Source organism: Mytilus edulis, chromosome 5 (genome assembly GCF_963676685.1).
Source record: "Mytilus edulis chromosome 5, xbMytEdul2.2, whole genome shotgun sequence".
NCBI classification, from domain to species: Eukaryota; Metazoa; Mollusca; class Bivalvia; order Mytilida; family Mytilidae; genus Mytilus; species Mytilus edulis.
The window spans coordinates 46,985,213-46,993,615 of NC_092348.1; the positions used below are offsets into that span (position 1 = coordinate 46,985,213).

At 35.1% G+C, this 8,403-nt stretch overlaps 1 long non-coding RNA gene across 1 annotated transcript; it reads left to right on the forward strand.

Moving 5' to 3' along the window:
• Positions 1 to 340: 340 nt before the first annotated feature.
• Positions 341 to 7,811, forward strand: LOC139522442 (uncharacterized). The gene is made up of 4 exons (XR_011664432.1): positions 341 to 378; positions 1,961 to 2,128; positions 5,964 to 6,091; positions 6,659 to 7,811. It is a non-coding gene; the product is annotated as an uncharacterized lncRNA (long non-coding RNA).
• The last annotated feature ends 592 nt before the right edge of the window (positions 7,812 to 8,403 follow it).

An 8,403-nucleotide genomic window follows, 5' to 3' on the forward strand; every position in this document is an offset into this window, starting at 1 on the left:
AGTGCAATTCAAAAGATTTTGTATAAAGTCTTGTTAATACTATATATTATGATTGACATACATTTTGCGTTACTGTTATACAATGTCATAAAAACATTGTGAATTGTTGAGATACAATGTAGGTTTAGACATATGTCATTCATTCTTACATATCCCATCTTTGTGTATCTCAATTGCAATATCTCTAGTCTTTTTTTAGGCTTACTGCATAAATTTAATGTATCAATTTTATTGGAACGATATTCTTACAAAAACGGGGGAGTTTTCGGTTTTTTTTTCTTTTTTTCTTTTGTGTTTGGTATATAAAACGAATGATATATTATGGTGTTATTTTATTTTCAAGAATGGCCCTAGCTGATGAATCCGAATATGCAGATGGTATGTATCTGTCATTTTAAAAATTTTATTTTATGACCAATTTCATTCAATACATATATCAAAATTTTGTCTAAATGTTTTATTCAACGGAAATGTTTCATATTATCTATTAACAAATATAAGCCAAGGACTTGGGCCAATGACCAGAAAACTAAATTTATTGATACTTAACTCTTAGTGTAATAATCGAACAATTGAAGTATTCAAATACAATTAAATCATTTAGTGGTTAGTTAAATATACGTTAAGCAGTTGGTAAAGACATAATAAATGAATGGTATTATAATACTTTAAAAAGATTAACATAATCTTTCAGTCAGTTTAATTAAAGTCTGGAGCTGGCATGTCAGTTAACTGCTAGTAGTCTGTTGTTATTTATGTATTATTGTCATTTTGTTTATTTTCTTTGGTTACATCTTCTGACATCAGACTCGGACTTCTCTTGAACTGAATTTTAATGTGCGTATTGTTACACGTTTACTTTTCTACATTGGTTAGAGGTATAGGGGGAGGGTTGATATCTCACAAACATGTTTAACCCCGCCGTATTTTTGCGCCTGTCCCAAGTCAGGAGCCTCTGGCCTTTGTTAGTCTTGTATTATTTTAATTTTAGTTTCTTGTGTACAATTTGGAAATTAGTATGGCGTTCATTATCACTGGACTAGTATATATTTGTTTAGGGGCCAGCTGAAGGACACCTCCGGGTGCGGGAATTTCTCGCTACATTGAAGACCTGTTGGTGACCCTCTGCTGTTGTTTTTTATTTGGTCGGGTTGTTGTCTCTTTGACACATTCCCCATTTCCATTCTCAATTTTAACAAAGTAAGAAATTTATAAACATCATTTCTGCTAAACGGGATCATAGTAAATTATATGCCAAACAGTTTTTTTTTCAATATACTGCTATAATTTCAATAAACATATTTTTGCATTTTAGAAAACTGAATATTGTTAATTTTTCGGAGGATGATGATCAATAATCAATGTGTCATAGTACAGCGTAATTCCAGTTCGGCGCATTTTAAACTTTGCCCCTACAATTGTTTATTTGCTTTTTAGAAGTAAACTTCCTAAGTTTAAGGGATATCCTTTTTGATAGAGCTTTACATAGTGCGACTGATAGCTCTTAATAAGAACTTCCGGTGTGATTTTGATGCTCGTCGCTAGAACACATTATAAAAAATGTATGTTTATGAGCAAAGTTCTATGCTATAAAATAAACAAGATCTTTATGATTATAAAGGCATCAAACTTCGAATGCGGTTCGTGACATTTGCGACAAATTTTGAGAAATGTTTACATTAGACAGAAAATCGTAATAACAATGTGGTGCTAACACAGAAATTTGCGGTAATCTCATGATATTTCAAAAATTGACAACTTCTTTTTGTATTACAAAATATATTAAAGTGTTAAAGCGTTGACTGAAGCACAATGCATGTGTATGAAGCGCGAACGCTGCAATCGCGTATATCGGATATAAATGATAGGTTCAGACCTTGTTTTGCATTTAAACTTATAGAGGGGATATTATTGAGTTTAAGTATCATAATACATACTATTTTCTTTTTTACAAACGTAGAAGGTTTAAAAGACAATATACTTTACGAAACTGCGGGGAGCGATTTTGGTCAAGGAACCACGAAAGTTGGATACGAAGTTAATGATAAGAAAAGACATAACAAACATGGAACCGACAACTCTGCATTTCAAGAAACAGCACTTCACAGTGTCGTTCAGAATAAAACAGGTAAAGAACATTGCGTTCTATCGATGATTTAAACTTAAACTGTTTATACAAGATGTATATGGAATAAACGAGATACTATGTGTTATTAACTTTATATTTACATTACTTGTACCTTTTATACAGTACAAAGTGACCTCTGAATATCTAGGCTCTTCTAGCACTTAATATATCCGACGTACGCTCGGTTGAAGGATGACAGCTCATCGACAGGCAATCGACAGCCTCGAGTGCCGTTTTTTACTCTCTTATATACCCGTGGTCGATACCACTATTTACTTGATAGAAGTGTTCTCTAAATGCAACCTTTACGAAGCATAGAGAGTCCCTTACGATCCCCCCTATTACTTTCGACCCGGCCACTAATTTTCCATCCAAACTCTTTCTCTAGCGTGAACCATGCATTTCTACACTAAGATTCTACTCAACTGTAACCTTAACGACCAATAAACATTACATAACCCACGCCTCAATCTACATGCGTCCCGCATGTTATATTCAAAGTTATAAAATTTAATTCAACAACATTTATACATAATCTAAATTTTACTTATTTACATAATCAGTCATACAGGCTGGTCTCTTACTCTCGTGACGACCATTATTCTCTAATCTCCACGAGGCACGTTTCCTTTTCATTGGGCGTTTTCTCCTAGTACACTGATTGCAATCAGCAACATACGTCCTCACGTCGGATTGCAAACCAGGCCAATAGAAAGACTGACGTATTTTCTCTATAGTTTTATGTATACCTAGGTGACCTGCACACTTTGTCTCGTGACAGCATTGTAAAACTTGCTTACGCTCAGACATTGGAATTACCGCTTGTAATTTCACAACGTTCAGTTCACGGTCATCGTGGCGTCTAATTACTACATCACCATGAACCTCTAAACAACCAAACTGTCTCCATAATGACCTAATAGAGTGTCCCCCACCGGATACCTCATAGTTTTCTACTAACATCAGTACTTTTAGTTTTGGTAGCTTCAAAGAGAAGGGGAACACTAACGCTATCGATATATAATAGGTAAGCAGACACGTCAATCAGACATTTAGACGTATTTTCTCTATAGTTTTATGTATACCTAGGTGACCTGCACACTTTGTCTCGTGACAGCATTGTAAAACTTGCTTACGCTCAGACATTGGAATTACCGCTTGTAATTTCACAACGTTCAGTTCACGGTCATCGTGGCGTCTAATTACTACATCATCATGAACCTCTAAACAACCAAACTGTCTCCATAATGACCTAATAGAGTGTCCCCCACCGGATACCTCATAGTTTTCTACTAACATCAGTACTTTTAGTTTTGGTAGCTTCAAAGAGAAGGGGAACACTAACGCTATCGATATATAATAGGTAAGCAGACACGTCAATCAGACATTTATTTTTCTTCATAAAGTCTAAACCTAGAATTCCATCGACTTGTAGGTCAGTTACAACGGCCTCTGAAGTAAACTTCTCTTGACCAAAATCAAGTGTAAAATTACCTTTACCTCGAATGCTTAAATGTGGTCTATACAAGTCAGGAATTAGGTCATACACTCTTGTAGAAACTAGAGTTAATGTAGCTCCAGTATCAACCACAAACTTTACTGGTACATCTTGAATACTCAACTCAACAAAAATTCCTGCATCCTCTGATGCTGAAACAACAGCAGCGTCCTTGTCACTGTTTGGAGACTTTACTTGAGACTTTAATATATTGACCGTTCCGTCCGTAACAAGTTCTTTCATAATTGTTCCCTCCGTACTTTGTATCTTATTATTATTGGGACAATTTCTTGCAAAGTGTCCTATTTTACCACAACTAAAACAAGGACCACCCCTTTTCCCTTTACTTTGTGTGTTATTCATCTTCCCCAGTTGTTGGAACTTTCTTTGGGACTTTAAATCTTTAATCTCTTTTGTTATGGCCAGTAAATTATTCTCAGTCGTCTGCATCCATGTCGTTATTTGTAACATAGATATAGCCATTTCAGGACTATTAGGTGCTTCTGTCCGTTCGTCACTAGTAGTCTGTCGTAAATGGCCCATACTTTTCAGTGTTTTGCTCTCAGCCATGTTATAAGCTTCAAGCTCAACTGCCAACCGTATAGCGTCGTTAAGACCTTTTGGACGAGACTGTTTAATTCTCAGTCTCATTTCGGAGTCTACTAGTGCATCTATAAATTGTTCTTTGGCGAGCGTGTCCCGTAATTCTAACGGGGCAGTCGGGTAGGCTAGATTTGAAAGCCTTCGAACTGACTGACCTAACCCCGGCAAAGTATCGCTTGCATTTTGTCGACATTCCTTGAACTGAACACGATATAGTTTCATTTGACTAGATGGAGCAAAGCGTTCCTTTAGTGCGTCTACTAGGTCTGAAAATATTTGTCTCTTTTCCTTTGGTAAATCACCGAGGACTGCTTGAGCCTGTCCAATCAGTGACACGACGAAGTACAAACCTTTCTGGTGTTCAGACCACATATTGACTAAGGTACACATCTCAAAGTGTGCTAAGTAGTCGATCCAAGAAGTATTGCCATCATATTTTGATGGTTTGATTTTAACATCATTCGAACCAAAGCAAACAGCATGAGCAGTATTTTGATTTATTGTTAATTCCGGCCTAGGATGAAAATGTCGATCTTTATCTTCAACAACCATCGGACGTACACCCTGATCTTTAGGTGTAGATGATATAAAACCTTGCCCACTAAGCGACTGTATTTGCCTACTAATTTCAGCAATCTGATCGTCAATATTCGACATATTTATTGCAATACAGTGTAATCAAACTGAAACAATTTTTATTAAATAATACACTCGTGTTACAACTCAGTCGTGACTTTAAGTGTCTTACGACTTTACCTCATTGATGTTAACTGACAATAAATAAAATAACGATCAATCAATCAAATAGTATTTGATAGACAACTTGAATCCCACCGCTGCCACCAAATATGTAACGTGTAACCAGGCGTTTATATCTCAAACGTCCGTTCCAGTAAATATTTGGATCCAAGTTGTCCACAAATAATATGGTTATACTAAAAACTATAACTATCTATATTATGCACAATGAACTAAATTATACACATTGACTCTTTGTCGATAAAAAGTAACAACGGACAATTATATACATGTATATACAAATATAATATAATAAAACAGCCTGTCCTCAAGATGGGACGATGTGTCACTTAGAGACAGTATAGCTGGTACAGCTTGTCCTCCGAATGGGACAGTCTGTCAATACAAGACAGAGCGGTCTGGTACAACTTGTCCTCCGAGTGGGACAGTCTGTCACTTCCAGACAGTGCGGGCTGGAACAACTTGTCCTTCGAGTGGGACAACCTGTCACTTCCAGACAGTGCGGGGTGGAACAACTTGTCCTCCGAGTGGGACAGTCTGCAATGTCAATCCTGTCAACGTGTACGTCCACTTTGTACCCGGTACAAAGTGTCCTCTGAATATCAAGGCTCTTCTTGTACTTAATATATCCGACGTACGCTCGGTTGAAGGATGATAGCTCATCGACAGCCAACCGACAGCCTCGAGTGCCGTTTCTCACTCTCTTATATACCCGTGGTTGATACCACTATTTACTTGATAGGGATATGTTCTCTAAATGCAACCCTTACGAAGCATAGAGAGTCCCTTACGATCCCCCCTATTACTTTCGACCCGGCCACTAATTTTTCCGCCAAACGTCTAAATCTGCCGAACTCTTTCTCTAGCGTAAACCATGCATTTCTACACTAAGATTCTACTCAACTGTAACCTTAACGACCATTCAACATTACATAATTATATCATTTATCATGTACTTTTAATTTTCTTTACAAGGCCAAGATGGAGTCAGTATCAAGGAAAATAAAACAAAAAATGGCAATGGCAAAGAAAAGAAAAATAACAAAAACAATAACACAAATGAGGATGTCCAAGAAAGGAGTCGTAAAGAATCATCAAAACAGGTGTTGTTTCTATACATTTAAGCAAAATAATAATCACTTATAATTACATAGTATAGCCAATTAAAATTAAAGATTGTACGAAGTTTTTAGAACTAACATCGGAATTGACATTCTTGACAGGGATTATTATTGATATTGTCATACAGTGTATTTATAAATGAACTCAGTAACGGATCCAGGGGGTTCCGGAGATTCGATCCCCCCCTCCTTTTTGACGATCAGTATGCTTTTTAATGAGGACCTATGGTTGAAACCTTTTTTCAATTTCCATTCTTTTATTCCCGAGATATTGTGCTTTTAACCATTGGTGAATGTAGGCATCTTCCGTTTTGAAATATTTCTTGTTTGCCGTTTCAGAGTTAAGGAATGTTTAATGGTTAATGTGAAGGCATATTAACGTAATGTCTGTTTATCTATAAAGTTTTCATAACTTTTGATCAGATGCTTTCTTTAATACCCCATTTCAATAATATCAATATGGATAAAATAAGAATGTCATGCACAACTGACTCATCTGTTTATTTCTAACCACAACATTTAAAACACAATATGTTTTTCAACTTCCAGAATTTGAACAAAGATGGACTTCATTATGCAGATCTTGTCTTTAGTAAATCTACAACAGGTCCGAAATTTGTTATTCGTGGACTTGAAAACCGAACTATTTATGCAGTTATTGACACTACACAGAAAAGAGATCCGTTACCCGATAGTGATGACGACGAACCAAGCGACAAGAACACTAACAATGAAGAATCTGGCATATAATTGACAACATGATTTTCAAATTTAATTAGTTACTCGAGTGTTCAGACATTTGTGTATATTTATTCTAGACCTAAAGATATATTTCACTTTCACATGAACATGATGCTGATTCATTAAAAAAACACCTTGATGTAGTTTGATTGTAAATGATAGCAAGGCTTGTTATTTTCAATACTCTAAAAATGTTGATCTGTTGTCAGATTTTAATTTTGATTATAGAAATGGCGTGCTTATCTATTTGCAAAAGTGTCTGCATTGATTGATTTTGGTGCAGCTTCGTAAATAAATGGATATCAAACATAGCAACAAAATGACACAAGTCGGAAATAATTATACATGACCTGTATTGGAAATGATTGAAAATTATTTTAGTGTAATTGTAAGATATAAATCAAGGTGTCACGAAATACTCTTTATATAAAAATAAAAAGATATGGTATGATTGCTAATGAGGCAAATATCTGCAATACCAAATGAAATTTAAGTTAACAACTATAGGTCTGCGGCCTTCAATAAATTGTAAGATACAGTCGGCCAGAAATACAGAAAACCATTTTAATTGAAAATTCAATATTCTGAGAAATATTTTTTAATTCAACGGCCTGAATTTACGAAAGATTGACTTTCACTCTACATTTACCAATTTTACATATTTACCTGTTATATGACTCTATCAAGAAATTAGACGAAATTGAGTTATCACCTTGAACTCAATAACTCAGTCCCTTCATTCTTGTAAATGCTGGGTCATCTGATTCTTTTTCTTATAAAAATAAGGAGACGTCGTCTTTTTTCGTATGCTTGCTAATGAAGAGAATGTTAGTTCAAATGAAGTGGATTTAAGCAAATATAAACCAATCTCGTTTTTATCTTGTTTCATCAAACAGTTTAATTGTATTTAGTTACAATGACGATACCCTTCATTCGCTTGTGTTTATTGCATATTTCGTTATATTGTACAAATCATGTTTTCATTGTTATATTTTTCAACTGTGATGAAAAATATAAATTCGCTTTCTGTTTTGCAGGAGACAATAATTCATAAATACTATTGCTGATGATCAGCATTTAGAATAGCCGTGGAACCGTAGCTCATAGGTCCTTATATTATTTTTTGACGGAGCAGCTACATTTATAATACTTCAAAACATCCGTCATAAATGACACAGAATATAGCTATCATTCTGTATGTTAATATTTGAGTAGGAGTGGAATAAAGGTAACAACAGATAATCTGTATTTTTTTTAACTGTTTATTTTTCATATAAAATAAAGTGATTTGATTTAACTACATGTATTTTATTTATCAAATACAACTAGTATGTATATTCACTAGTTCAAAGGTTATTACTACAAAAAGAGCATACTCGAAAATGCCTTTATTCCTTAATATGATAATCAACGACGTCATTCTCCGAGACTTTTAGACACTGCTCCGTTTCTCGTACACCAGTCCAGAAATGCGTTTGACATCACCTCTCCAATGTTTACAAGATGACTTAGGCTGACATGCGTCAGTGCTTTAGCAGTTGAATTAAACAGCT